Below are 15,363 nucleotides of genomic sequence, written 5' to 3' on the forward strand. Positions count from 1 at the left end.
AAGTCACGCGGCCATTTTTGGTGGATGGTGAAAAACCTTATAAATGCAATGTATGTTCATATAGATGCTCGCAACTAAGTCATCTTAAAAACTAACAAATGACAAATTCTGGTGAAAAACCTTTAAAATTCGATGTATATTCATATAAATGCCTACGACTTTGTTGTCTTAAAAGACATGAAATGAATATGTACTTATTATATAGAACATACTCGTGAAAAATCTTATAAATGCAATGTATGTTCATTTGGATGCTCGCGACGGAGTAATCTTCAAACATATGTAAAGATACAAAATGGTGAATTACCTTTTAAATAAATTGACTACTTATACGGAGGCTCGGCACAAAATCATCTTAACGCTCATAAAACGAAACAGGAGAAAAACCATTTGCGTGTGATGAATTTTATTTTGAAAGTAAGTAGTACTTACCTAAACAAATATGTCATTTAAAAACTCATAATCGTGATGAGTTTAAATATAAATGTAAACAGATATGTAAGTAGGTACGTTGTTTAAGAACTAATAAACACACACATTCAAAAGAAAACCATTTGCGTGAAACAATTGTCGAAGCTGTCAGAGGCAATAACTTTTTAAAGAACCTACAAAACTTTATTTGATATCGATTCTGAATAGCATAATATGAAGTGACTAACACTTCTCTCCTAACATAACACCTACCAGAACTACAAGCATACGTTGCACCACCTGGAGAAACAGAGAAAAAGAAGAAGCAAATATTATTAGGAAGAGTTAAGTGCCTGCAAGTTAACCCCTTTATATAAAAAAAATATAAATGTCATTCCAATATTATCTTTTGAAGAAAATATCGTTGCATAAAAACATACCTATTGCATTTTTCAAAAGTATGCATTCCTAATTGTATTCTAATAACTTAACGGTATTTATTTTTATTACAGATCATTTTAAAAAACAGTAGGTAAGTATAATTATATAATTGACTGCATTTTTCCTTATTAAACTGACATTGATCCATTCAAAATAATAAATAAATAGATAAATGTTAAGAAAGTTGAACGATTTTGTAATTTTGACACTTTTGTGTAATCAGATTGTCAATTTTGAGGTAGTCTATTATAAACCGACATATTTAGTGCACCTTACACCGTTTTGGCTATTTTGAGGAGACTCTTTTGACTGGATGTTCCAAACGGATGCGGTCGTTTTTGTTCAGGACATTTTGACGGGGTACTTAGTGAAAATGGAAAAATGCGAATTTTTCGCGTAATTTAAATGCAAAAACAATAAAAACTTCATGAAAAATCATGTAATTAAATTAATCAAAGGTGTGCATTTAAAAAATGTGGAAAAAAAATGTTTGATTTTAAAACTTGACGGCCACTCAAAATCTAATTACTAGCTTAATATAAGAGATAAAAAAATTTAAATCGTGCTAAAAGTTTACATAAATTAACTTAATAGGATGCACTAAACAAAAAAAAATTAAGGCAAATTTAATGGTTCAAGTATCAAGTCTCTAAAATTTAAAAAATAATATCTCTCACGATATAATCGATAAAACAAAAAAAGCACGTGCACAAACGTAAGCCAATAATAGACAACTTGATGACTTAATAAAAAGTTAAGTTTGTTGGGTGGTTCTACTTAACGATCATTAAATATTTCATATAGAATAACTCACGCACTATATGAGAAAAAAAATAAAAAAGTATGCAGAATTGCGCACTAGCTAGGCAACAAGAGATTTAACTACAAAATATTTTTTTAAACCCACCCAGTCAGGTTTTGCAAACAAACTTTAAAATTGAATAGCGCGCTGAATATAAGTGAAAAAGCAAAACAAAATCGTGCACTAACGTTCACTACCAAGGCACAAGTGTTTACAATTTAAATTTAAGGAAAAACACATGTTTTGTGACACAAGTATCCAGCATTTAGCTGGGTCACCCAAATTGAAATGCGAATAACCCCCTTAATGTGCGTGCACAAACGAAAAAAACGCGTGCACAAACGTGCACTAACGATGCACAAACGAATGCACTCGAAAAAAGTTGAAATTTCAACATTGGGTGACCCAACGTTTAGCTGGAACACCCAATTTGAAATTGGAATTTTTCGGTTATTATAGGTGCACAAACGAAAAAAAATCGTGCACAAACGTGCACTAACGATGCACAAACAAATGCACGCAAAAAAAGTTAGAGTTTTAACATTGGGTGTTCCAGGTAAATGGACCTCGATTTCTGACTACTAATAATTAGTATTGCCAATACTTAAAATTGCTTCAATAATTATTCGACCCTAACAGCCGTATTCATACAGCTTTGAACCGCGCTCAACGTAGTCAGTGGTTTATCGGCCGAATAAGAAACCTATAAAAAATGAGATGCGCACAGGAATGCGCACGGAAATTAAACATGGCGGCGTCCACCTCCTGTCAGTTTGACATATGACAGGAGCATACTTATATACATACGTAAAGAGTCGGCAAAAATGAATTCATTACAAGTTTTTGTTGGTTAGAATTGTTATTATTGAGAACCCATCAATTTTGTAGATTCGGTAGAGCATTTGCGAACTTTAAACAGTAATTGTGCCGTTTAAAAAACGCATCATGAATTTTAATCCATATTCTAGATACAATGTTCCCGTGGTTCGATTACTCACTAAAGAAGTCATAAAAAATGTAGTATTTCCCATGGATAAGATGGATGTACGTAACATTACGATAAAATAGGTACTACATAATAATATATGAGCCTATTAGGTAGTTACTGCTTTATTTAAGATATATATGCAATTGGAAGCAGTCTGCATTGTTTCAAAATATCACCTAAACTGTAATAAACAAGATTAAAATCTCAAACACACTGGTAAGACTGTCATAGGTTGATTGGTATATGATAATAATTAGAACCTTTTTCATTTCTGTATGGTACATTAGGAAGGATTCTCGCAGTCAATAAATGTCATCTCATAACATAAATGAAGCTAGCTGCAAGACAAAAGTGTGGCCACTCAATTCCTAAATAAATATTTATATTGTTAGAAGTATAAAATAAATATGATGTCATAACTAATAAATTATTTAAAGTTCATGATAATTATTTATTTATAATTATTAAATTTATATGGTACCGTTTCCACATTTTTACACCGATTCACAATTTTAAAATTTTAAATTAATTTTCGGGAAATTTAAATTTAAAATTTGGTAACATTACCCATGGCATGACGCGTATTACGTCGCCGACGTGACGTCACTATTCGTCAGATACATATTAGGTTTATGCATGCAAATTTGCAGTAAATAGCTTGAATGCAGTTTGCTGTTATATGCATACGCCTGTAAAACAGCAACACATTTATTGAAATATCAACTTGTTATGAATTTCTAACCTCCTATAGCTCGTCGTCTACAATACACAAATTTAACTGTCGTATTCATTTATTTCAAATGTACAAAATATAAATAATGACTCATGAATAGGTAGTCATTTAGTTAATTTATACGATTTATATGAAAAAGGTTTTTTTAAATTACTTTTGCCCAAAGCTCTTCATAATCGCTCACTTGTTTGATTGTTTTCATTTCGACAATATGATATTGTGACTAAGACGACAATCGAACATAAATTGATAAAATTCGTTAAGTAATAATATAATACCTGATCATTATTACAGACTCGGGGCCCGCTTCAGGATGTGGGGGCCATGCTTATAACCAACCACCGGCAAAAGTGAAACGTGATATATTTATAAAAGCGACGGTAAATAATTGTCAATAGGACAATGTCAAATAGATGTCAGCCAACTAACTCCAATGTATCAACAAACTGTTATGTTTGCATTAGTAGCGTGATGAGATAAATGTAATACGCTAACAAAGATCATGAATAAATGTATACTAATTACTGAAAAAGCGATCACTTGCCATACATAACATATATAAGACGAACAATCGCTAATAATTAACAAACACGAACAATAAACTAGTAATTTCGAAAAACTAACCTCAAATGTCCGACTGTCATCGTCGACATTCTCTTGCTTTATGTAAATATTGGCAACTGTACTGTTTGGTTCCAATTTGGTCGCATCAGACAATTGCTGCCTTTTCGAAACATCATGAAATTCACCTAGTTCGCGATTTATATTCATTATGCGTACCGCAAAAAAATATTGTGTCAAAGGTATCGTGGGTAGGGGCGTCGGGATCAATGTTGCCAGTGTTTTTTCACGGAATTATAGTATTTCGGGAAAAAATATAGCAAGTTCACTTTCTCATCTGTTGGATGAAAAATACTTTCCAGGGAATACCTACCTGAAATTCCACTTACAATCAAAGTCTCGGGCATTTTTGAGTTAGATAATATGGAGGGTCAGCATAGAATATACCTACCTAGCAATCTCCGAAAACTTGGGAAAAAAGCTGTGAATGCAGTTCCATAGAGATTCTAATTATTGTGATTATACCTACCTGACGCCCTTAGCAACCAAGGAATTTCCAGACGCTACATAAACATATTGAACAGTAGGATATACAGTGATGCCACATCATGCGTGAAAACAGCGCTCGAAATGGAAAAGTTTACGAACCGGAGCGCTCGACAAATTTTCTGAAGATATTTACATAGTCATCAAATCGTATGTGTATTTCATAAAAATAAGTGTGTCAGATTTTCTTTCTATGGCCTATCTAACTCAGACGGTCAAAATATTTTTTCCACGAGACGGAGCGATAATTTCACAAATCACGAGCCGGAACGGCGGTCCGGTGCGTTCCGTTCCATTTCGAGCCCTGCGTGAAACTCCACGAACGGTCGTGTAAATTCCCCATTAACAAAAAGGTTTCCGGCAAGGTGATACCATTTAGCCTAAACTATTCACCGCTACTCTTGAGGACTTATTTAGGAAACTTGATTGGGAGGAAAAAGGTGTTCCAATTAATGGGGAGTACCTCAGTCACCTGCGCTTTGCAGATCGTCGCTATACGATTGGTTTATTGAATATCCGTTTTTGTCGAAATCGACCTTTTAATGCAGAATATTTTTTTGTATCTAAATGGACCAGGACCATCCTTTTCTTTAAATTGCTTTGTAATTAATACAGCATTCATATGCTGTAAAAACAACAATTTAAATACCTACATGTATTTAAATATAGGATAATGAAATTTGTTTTTCGTCTCCATAACATTAATTTGATATTTGATCTATTCGTCAAACCAATCCTACAGCGACGAGATAATATAGTTATACTCTCACAAGACCCGATAGACCTCCAAGGTAGAATGCAAGAACTCGCTGATGTCAGTCAAACGGTCGGCCTAAAGATAATTAATGTCTCAAAGACAAAAGTCATAAGGAACTTACTGTTTTTCGGACCCTGCGATTATCTGTATTACTGGCACCCAACTCGAGCAAGTCAGCAGCTACGTCTATCTCGGACTGCAGGTGCCCATAAACGGAAGCATGCACGACGAAATTGTTCGAAGAACAAAGCTGTGATAGAGTGCTTTCGGTCGTCTGAATAGTATCTTCAAGAGTGACATACCATTATGTCTTAAGCGTAAGGTGTTCAACCAATGTGTGCTACCGTGCTCACGTATGGCTGCGAGACGTGGACCCTCAACACGGGAGATGTCCAAAAGCTAAGAGTCGCACAGCGAGGCATGGAGACGTGTATGTTGGGCATCATGCGAAAGGACCGTAAGAGAAACGAATGGGTTAGGGAGCAGACAGGAGTACGCGATGTAATAGACGTTGCCAAACAGCTGAAATGGAGATGGGCGGGGCACATTGCTCCCCGAAAGGACGGCCGCTGGATAAATGCCGTCATCCAGTGGTACCCAAAGGGCACGAAACGGCCACAGGGTCGCCCTAAAAGCCGCTGGATTGACGAACTGGTAAAGTTTGGCGGAAATATGTGGCAGCGAAAGACACAGGACTGAGAGAGTTCGAAGAAGTTTGGGGAGGCCTTCATCCAGCAGTGGATTGATCCCGGCTGATGATGATACCTACCTAATTATTATTCTCGTGGCTAGGGGCGCAAAGAAGTGTCAATACGTACTCTAAATTTTGACATCTATAGTATTTGTCGGTTTCAATCACTTGATATTTTTCCCTATTTGGGTTATATTGTATATGGTTAGTGGTGATTACAATGCAATATAAAATAATTGTATAAGTACCTATGTAGGTACGAGTTTAGTAGTTATATCAAAACCATAATACCTAATTTCAAAATAATGAAAGGAGTTTTACCTAATTGACATCTGGAGTTTATTAATTAAATGTTTCATTAACGATATGACATTTTAAAGATATCAACATACATCGCGGGAGCTCCGGCGGACACGGTCCAGCCTACGCATCCCGGGTATCAAGTCCCGAACAAAGGGCTCACATGTTTTATAATTTAAGATAGGTAGGTACTTTATGCAGTGACGTCCCGTGGGGGTAGGCAGATTGAGCGTCGCTTGGTCGCGGCAGTTACTCGAAGTGCGGCAAATCGAGGAAATCAAGTATGTAATGACGAAAATAGTACATTAAAAAATTGAACTCACTGGTTTTGTCGGGTTCGCGATATCTAGTTTACTTTCGTTGCCCTTCGACGTCCTTGGTGACCAGAAGCGACACGTGCAGATTTGGGAATAATTAGTTTGATATTTTGTTAGTAATGTAACCATAAAACACATTTCTTAGATATTGGACTCATGAAAGGATGACAAAAATAATGTAAGTATAAAAAAATGAGGAAGCATTTTGGCGCTGCCTAGGATCGGTATTTTATCTAGGGACGTCGCTGACTTTATGTTACTGCCCTTACTGGCAGACAAAATGGTTTGGCGTAGCCTTTATTAATAAATTGATATATTACAAGAATAATTAATATAAGTAATATTATTCCCAAGCCCTCCGCATGAGCCGATTTTAGTGAGTAATATTTCACCAAGTGCATAGCCAAGACGCCAGTGTTGCCATAATATAATTTATAATAACATCGCTTGTAAAATTATAACATTGGAATAAATATTCGATATCTGGTAACACTACGACACGCACACTGTCACACATATTTTCGAATAACCCCGGAAGGGGCCGCGGAGGAAGCGTGAAGGGGGCGAGGCAAGTGCGTGAAAAAGTTCGTCATGTTTTGAAGGACAAACACATGCAATAGCTCTATCTACTATAACCTAAGATTATTCCATAACAGTGTGTCACGAATACTAATGTATTTGTGACACATTGGTGAAGGTTGACACTTGGGTCAATTCTCGTTTTTGGGCCTTTCTCAAAATACATAATATTATTATTAAAACCTATTACTTACCCTAAAAAGTATCTTTTGAGATACTTACATGTTAGTGAAATAATATGTTCATATTCAAATTCTAAATTCATTACATCTCTCTTCTTCTTGGTCGTGCACTCATGGCTGAGGATCGTGACCACATTTAAATTTCGCCATCCTTTGAGCGACCAAGACTTTCCATCCTTCTCGATCTTCCGCTTCTCTCAGGGCAGAATGGATGGTGCCCCCAGTCAGCTCTTTCACTTGGTCGCTCCATTGCGCAGACGCTCTTCCTCTGCTTCGCCTTCCCTGGAGGCTACCCAAAACTACCAGTCTCTCCAGGTTGTCCGGTCCGCGCCTGACAATATGTCCAAAAAACTGCAGAATTCTTCTTAGACATATCGTCGAGAGCCGTTCCTTTATCTTCAGTCCCTGGATGATTGACTGGTTCGTCCTGTGCTCCGTCCAAGAAATGCGAAGCATTCGGCGCCAACACCACATCTCAAAGGCATCAATTGCCTTCCGTTCTCTTGCCTTCAGGGTTCACGACTCCACTCCGTATAGGAATATCGAGAACATTAATGTTTGCACAAGCATCATTTTTGTAGCAATCGAAATTCCCCGATCCTTCCATATAGTGGTATGGCGTGTCATCGCACTTTGTACGTAATATACTTTGTAATAGTTCACACAGTCATTCGTATGTGTCTCTTTCAACTATAACCACAATTTACAGATGGTGTTGGTTGGTTTTTAAAATTCAGTTAATATCGTTAGTATTCTATTTTATTCTTGATCAATCTCTGTGAACTCTGAATAAATATATAGAAATAATATGGTTCTATTTTATAATAAAACAATATTATAATATTACGTTTTTTCAGAGCATTGAATTGACACCTGCTAATATAAAACTTGAGGCTGATTCTCATCTTGTCGACTTCAAGGAGGAATCTGGTGATGACTCTTTGAGCCAAATTAAATATGAACACCCGGAACCGATTGCTCATATTCGGAATACAAGCCAGCAGAACAGGTACCTATAGTCCTATAGACCTTATAATCTATCAGATCGAGGAATATCGCAGCCTTCACGCGAATTTAAAATCTATTCAAATACGTTGATGCCATTTTATGGGAAACCTTGATGTCTCTTGTTTGGTTACTCATTTATTTGTCGTATCTTTTGCAAACCACCTGTAGCTCAGTGGAAATTAATGGTTATCATGGTCAAAATGTTTAACTATTGATCCAATTACTTATCTTTTTTTAAGCTATCGAAGCAATATGGCTATCTCTTCAGTTAATTTTGCAATTTGTCTCCTGCGTATTAATTTTAAACCTCTCCATTTTCTCCATTCTCGAGTACTCTTCCAATAATTCTTAATTTCTTTTATCGAGCAACCTATCAATTCATGGTGGAAATAATACATTGTATTATTGAATATTTGAAAAGTTTAAAATGGCCCTCTGAGGCGAACGAAACCGGTCGAGATTTATTTATTAAAAGTGAAAAAAGTGCCATACAAATTAAATTTAATTAAAAATTATTTCATCGACTAAATTATGGAAATCAGACCGCAAGATAATTTATTCCCTGGTGAATATCTCCCACGGTGGCCGCGCGGCTTAAGCGTGGGACTATAACGCCGTCGGTCTTAGGTTCGAATCCTGGGTCTGTCAAGTACACATATTGTTTTTCAATCAAACCTCTACTCTGTGGAGGCCCATATGATCCTATTAGGATCAAACATGGTCGAAAGAAGAAAAAAGAATGTCCTTTTGCTCTTATTTGAATAAAATAAATGATCTTTTATTATATATTATTTTTCTAGTTTATCGCTACGGGCAATGTGGTTGAAGAAATACCCGTTCATTCTAATGACATACAGATTGATGAGCAAAACATAAAAAGTGACCTCCTGGAATATACTACAAGGTTACCAATTACCGTCATAAGTCACTCTGCTGAGAGTGATATAACCCAATCCGATGAAAACATTCAAGAAAAACAAATGATTAACACCAATACAAATGCAATTTCATTTAAATGTACGACATGTGATTACGCATGCGTCCAACCGTCTCTAATGAAAAGACATAATATGACGCATTCCAATGAAAATCCATTTAAATGTGTTGAATGTGAATTCGCGTGTGCACGTTCCGATAAAATAAAATTACACAAAATGACTCATTCTAATGAAAAGCCATTTAAATGCAATATTTGTAATTACTCATGCGTTCAATCTTTCCAATTGAAAAAACATAAATTATCTCATTCTTAAGAAAAGCCATGTAAATGTAAGGAATGTAGTTACTCATGCAAACAATTCTATAGCATAAAATTACACATAATGACTCATTCTGGTGAAAAGCCATTTAAATGTGTTACATGTAATTACTCATGTACTCTATCATCCCTCATGAAAAGACATAAATTGTCTCATTCCAAAGAAAAGCCATTTAAATGCGATATATGTAATTACTCATGTGTACAATCTGGTAAATTGGCAGAACATAAAATGACTCATTCTGGTGAAAAGCCGTTTAAATGTGTCGAATGTAGTTATTCTTGCGTTAGATCTTCCGACATGAAAAGACATGAAATGTCTCATTTGGAAGAGAAGTCTTTCAAATGTAACGAGTGCAGTTTTTCAACTAAAACATCTGGTGGCTTGAAAAAACATAAAATGAGTCATCCTAGTGATAAGCCATTCAAATGTAAAGAATGTAGTTACTCATGCATACGATCCCAAGACATGAAATCACACAAAATGACCCATACTGGTAAAAAGCCATTTTCGTGTGATCGATGTGATTATACATGTGTAGCGTCTTCTCCGATGAAATTACATAAAATGACCCATTCAGGGGAAAAACCATTAAAATGTGACAAATGTGTATATTCATGTATACAGTCAAGTCGTATGAAATTTCATAAAATGAGTCATTCTGGCGAAAAGCCATTTACCTGTGATGAATGCACATACTCATGCAATCGATCCAGTGATATGAAAAGACACAAAATGACGCATTCTCTTGAAAAGATTTTGTAATATATTGAAAAGTATTTCGTTAACGATCTTGTACCAAAAATAAATCTCTCAGAATTCCGCTTCTAACTGACTGTACTATCATCGCATATGCAGACGATGCGCTGCTATTGGTAGAAGCCGATAGCAGGGCGAAGATTGAGAGTGCAGTTAGCGAAGCTCTAAAATCAATTGAGGCATTGGAAAAATTATGTAGACTGTCTTTTGCACTGTAACGTTATTTATAACCGCAAATAATTATAAATACGTTACTAACTGGCAATACCGAAAACTAACGCGAAGCAACGGCAGTGTTGGTAACTCGGAAATTTTTTTACGTTGGCGGGCTTGCGTCGTGAAGAAGAACGATCGATGGGTCACTACTCACTTGTACTCGGACGCCGGAGTGAAGCAGTCTACTAGTGATTTGTGCTCCGTTTTATAGTGCCGCGCGTCCGGATGACGCGTGCAGTGACGACCCTTGACAAAATGCCGCCTCTAGGCAGCGCCAAAATGCCGCCCCATTTTTATACAGTATATTTTATCATCCTTTCATTACTCCAATATCTAAGAAATGTGTTATATGGATACATTACTAACAAAATATATACCACTAAATCTAATTTAAATGCCATCTCTACTTCAATAGACAACATTGCGAGTCCACGATTTCAGATACATTTAAAAATACACCTGGCAACTTCCAAAACATGCGAGTGACTGGCAAAATAATTGGATAAATTAATTAAGTAAGTATGTACCTACCTATAATTCGCAAATCTGCACGAGTCAATTCTGCTCATCAAGGACATGACGTCCAAGGACAATGGAAGTAAGCTAGGCATCGCAAACCGACAAAAAAAATACAGTCCTGTTAAACTTTTTATGTTAATTAATAACATTTTGTTTCCTACTGGTGAGCTGATTTTCTTAATGGAAAGATATTTCCGTTATTACTAAGTTTAGGTACCTATTTCTATATATACCTAATGATTATTCTCGATTTGCCGCCCTTGGAGTAACTGCCGCCCCCAAGCGACGCTCAATCTGCCTAACCCCACGGGACGTCACTGGACGCGTGGCTTTTCTCAAAAATGGACTGGGGTAATTTTATATCACAAAAATTTTGGTGTTAATTTCTTATATTAATTAAGATTTCTATTGGCCCCCCACAAGTTTTCCTTGAGAAAGTAGACTTAAAATTTTGTTCGTTCTTCGCTTCAATTGATTGTATTACGGCTTGTATATTCTTTAATGTTATAATACATACCCGTGTTTTGGATTACTCCTTACTAAATTCTTTTATTATTTTATTTCCTAATTTGTTACATATTGTGTCTGTTAAAAGGGCTCTACGGATAGATTTAGATGGCACCCGGCATACTCAATGATAGGAATTGTGTTGCATGTATTGTTCTAGAATTCACCGCGACGAAACAGTCTCCACACCCTTCCCGTTTATTTACTCCTTTGTCTCATAGCTCCGGTTTTTTCTCCGGCTGAGCGGTTGGTTTGCTAGCGAATAGGTGCATTATTATCTCTCTTAGGCATAAAGCCCACCAAAGTGGCGCTCGGTGTGCTCTCTACAAAGTAGGCTCCCTCCCACCCCGCATTACCCTTCACCTATGTAATAAGGGGCTCAAGGAGCACAAAATAATTACTATTATCAGCGTCTCTCATAACAAAGCAATAAAAATATTATTAAATTTCTCGGGGCTTGTAATTAATATTCACAATGACATCATTCTACCAGCGAAATATCGGCACGCAATAACTAAACAAAGAGTTCACTGTTATTAAATAATGCCTTCTCGCCCGTCTTATCGACGACGCTTCCAGGAGCTTGATTTTGCTTGCCGTGTTCAATGAATGGACTACGTTGTATTTTCGTTAATTCGTATCGCTGAGAAGCCAAAAAACGATGAATCATGGGGCAGGCGGCCACAATGCGTCGTCAAATCCAGTGTGCGCTGGCGTATTTGATTGCGTTGTATTTTCGATGATTCACATAGAATATGCGCGAGCGCCCCGCAAGTCCGCTTTAGTGGACTTTATGCCTACACACTCGCATCCTTAAGACGAGTAGGTACTTTTTTATTATTATTCACACACACGCACCGTTCGTTACAGTACCTTCCAAAACAGAAGCAATTGTTTTAAAAGGACCATGTAGACTTACAGTCCGCTTTGGTAGGTAAGTACCTAATATTAGCGATGAAGTTTCAAAAATTGTCACCTATTTCGGCGATGAATTGAAAACTATGTTGAATTTCGATCAAATGCGTGGGAGCATTGCCGACTCAAGTAGAAAGCCGACAAATTCACAACGACTGGTCCTACTTTTTCCGTCCCTCCCGTTGTTGTCTATGGGTGACCTGTCATTGTTCTATAGAGTGCTCATACAGACGCGTCTGTCGTGTTCACAAAGGGAATAGTTTGATTTGGATAGATGAGTTACGTCATGATAAATAATTAGCATTAACACACCTTCTACAATAATTTAATGCATAATATATCAATGCTACATTTTTTTCGAAATCGATATTACCACTGGTTTTTGTGTGAGGGACTAGTCTGACTTTGACAGCTGATGAATAACAGGAATGTCTATTATTTATAAATAACACTGATAGTTCATAATATAAGTATTTGATTTGAGATTTTTCAATTTGAAACGAGAAAAGGCGAATCAATACGTCAAGCAATCTGGGATCTTATTTTGACAGCTGAGCAGTAGACCACTCGTTGCTTATGCAAAAAGATAATATGCTCATGCTTTATTAATCTAAAGATGGCGCTGGTGGAAGTTATTTAAATTATGTCGGGAGAAGGCGGTCAACCAATTCCGCATAGTGTCATGTAGTAGACTTCCTGTGTTTCTCTCTGTCAGGCTCTCTATTTCGAACCTTCGAGGCAATTGGACGTCTCCAGAAGATGATCTCTGGACGTGATGGCGTCATAAATATTATATCTTTATTTTATTATAACTTCCAATGTTTTACACACAGCAGACGATTGATTTGTCATAGGTTCGTTGTTTATTGTTCCTGAGTATGTATGTTATCTCACTGTATTTGATTTGATCATTTAATGTATTGAAATACAGTTCGTTAAACACGTAACTGACTTTATTTAATTACCTTATTGTTTCCATATGTTATTGTGTTCTTTTGCATTGTTTCTGTACTTATTCTATGACATTATTGCAGTCACCTTCCGAAACCATATTGGTTTCGGGAATCCAGCTCGAGTGGGCTGGGTTTCGCCAAAAAAGAAGAGTGCTCGAATACCAGCACCCTGCATATCTCATGGTCGCACTGATCTGCGAAGATGGGATGATCATTTCTTTCTTCAATTTTATAATAATAGTATCTATATACTACATTAACAAAATATTTCCTTAAATGTTTTCAATTAATCATATATTTTCAACTGCTTTGCGGACAAAAAGAAATCCTCATCAATGGCACTCAGCTCGAACAGGTGAAAAGCGACATCTATCTGGGACAACAAGTGTCTATAGATGGATGTATATTTGATGAAATTGTTCGCAGAGTAAAGCTAGGCTGGGGTGCTTTTGGCCGCCTGAATAATGTCTTTAAAAGTTACTTTCCACTGTGCCTAAAGCGCAAAGTGTTCAACCGGTGTGTGCTTCCCGTGATCACATATGCGTGTGAAACATGGACCCTAAGTAAAAGAGAGATCCAGAAACTTAGAGTAGCACAACGTGGTATGGAGAGGTGCATGTTGGGCATAACGCGAAAGGACAAAAAGAGGAATGAGTGGATATGGAAGCAGACAAGAGTTTGCGATGTAATAGAGTTTATTAAAAGCCTTAAAAGGAGATGGGCTGGACACATAGCTCGAAGAAGAGACAATCGTTGGACAAATCTAGTCATCCACTGGTATCCAAGAAGTACAAAACCTCCGCAAGGTAGATCTAGCGGCCGCTGGATCGATGAAATGATAAAGTTCTGCGGAAGTACGTGGCAACGCAATGCACAGGACCGAGAGAAGTGGAAGCAGCTTGAAGAGGCCTTCATCCAGCAGTGGATAGATTCAGGCTGATTATGATATATTTTCAATATGTAGAATGTTACATTTAATTTACAAACCTTGTGTCTTATTCGTTAAATAAAAGAGATTGTTTATTAATAATGTTTTTATTTATAATCAGATTATCTTATTCTATATGCAATAAAATAGTTACTTATAATTCTTTCTTCTTTTGACCATATCCGATCCCAATAGGATCATATGCGCCTCCACAGAGTGGAGGTTTTTATTAACAGATCTTAGCCACTTGCTCAACCTTTTAGGTCCATACTGTGACTCCAAACACAAATTGAAAAACAATACGTGTATTTGCCAGACCGAGAATTCGAACCTGGGACCCACAACATTATACGCCGACGTTATGCCGCTCGTATATTAATAAAATGGTTTCGTTTGTTCTAATTTACTGTGAAAAATAATCCTCCGCGATGGTCGAGCGGTAACGTGTCGGGTTATCATATTCTAATACCGGGTGTGACAATTTCACATCATTATGTCAGTGTTAAGTCTCAAGGAACGGACCTAATAGAATGAGCAAGTGGCTTAAAACCATATCTCGTAAAATAAAATAAAAACTAGTTATAAAATAATCTCGTCAATAGATAATGTCCACATTAAATTGTAGAGATAGTTACAAAATATATCTACTAACATATACAAATAGGTATAAAATAACATATTACAAAAATATTTATAAAAAAAAAAAACATAAAGCTAACGTTCGAATTTATCGAGTTTAAAAATATTTTCTTGTAATTTCAAGATCATCTATGTATATATATATATATAAGCAGGCTTGGGCAAACTAAGGACCGCCAAGAGTATCTGTGGGGCCCACGATTTTTAATCGAATTTAAGAAACAAGCTTTACAACACTTAATTCGAACAACTTAAAGAGTGTGCTTGAAAAATGTTGGTAATTTTTGAATCAACCTATATAATATTATGTGAACAAACATTTTTCATAATGAATATCAGTAAAAAAATCTTC

The 15,363-nt window shown here is 36.3% G+C and overlaps 1 protein-coding gene across 1 annotated transcript in view; it reads left to right on the top strand.

Moving 5' to 3' along the window:
• The window catches only part of LOC147076245 (RNA polymerase-associated protein CTR9 homolog), a 578,712-nt gene that overhangs the window by 367,028 nt on the left and 196,321 nt on the right, over positions 1-15,363 (top strand). The gene's annotated exons all lie outside the window — the stretch shown is intronic.

This window comes from Rhyacophila brunnea, unplaced genomic scaffold (assembly GCF_057557595.1).
Source record: "Rhyacophila brunnea isolate RB1 unplaced genomic scaffold, BYU_Rbru_1.0 scaffold_13, whole genome shotgun sequence".
NCBI classification, from domain to species: Eukaryota; Metazoa; Arthropoda; class Insecta; order Trichoptera; family Rhyacophilidae; genus Rhyacophila; species Rhyacophila brunnea.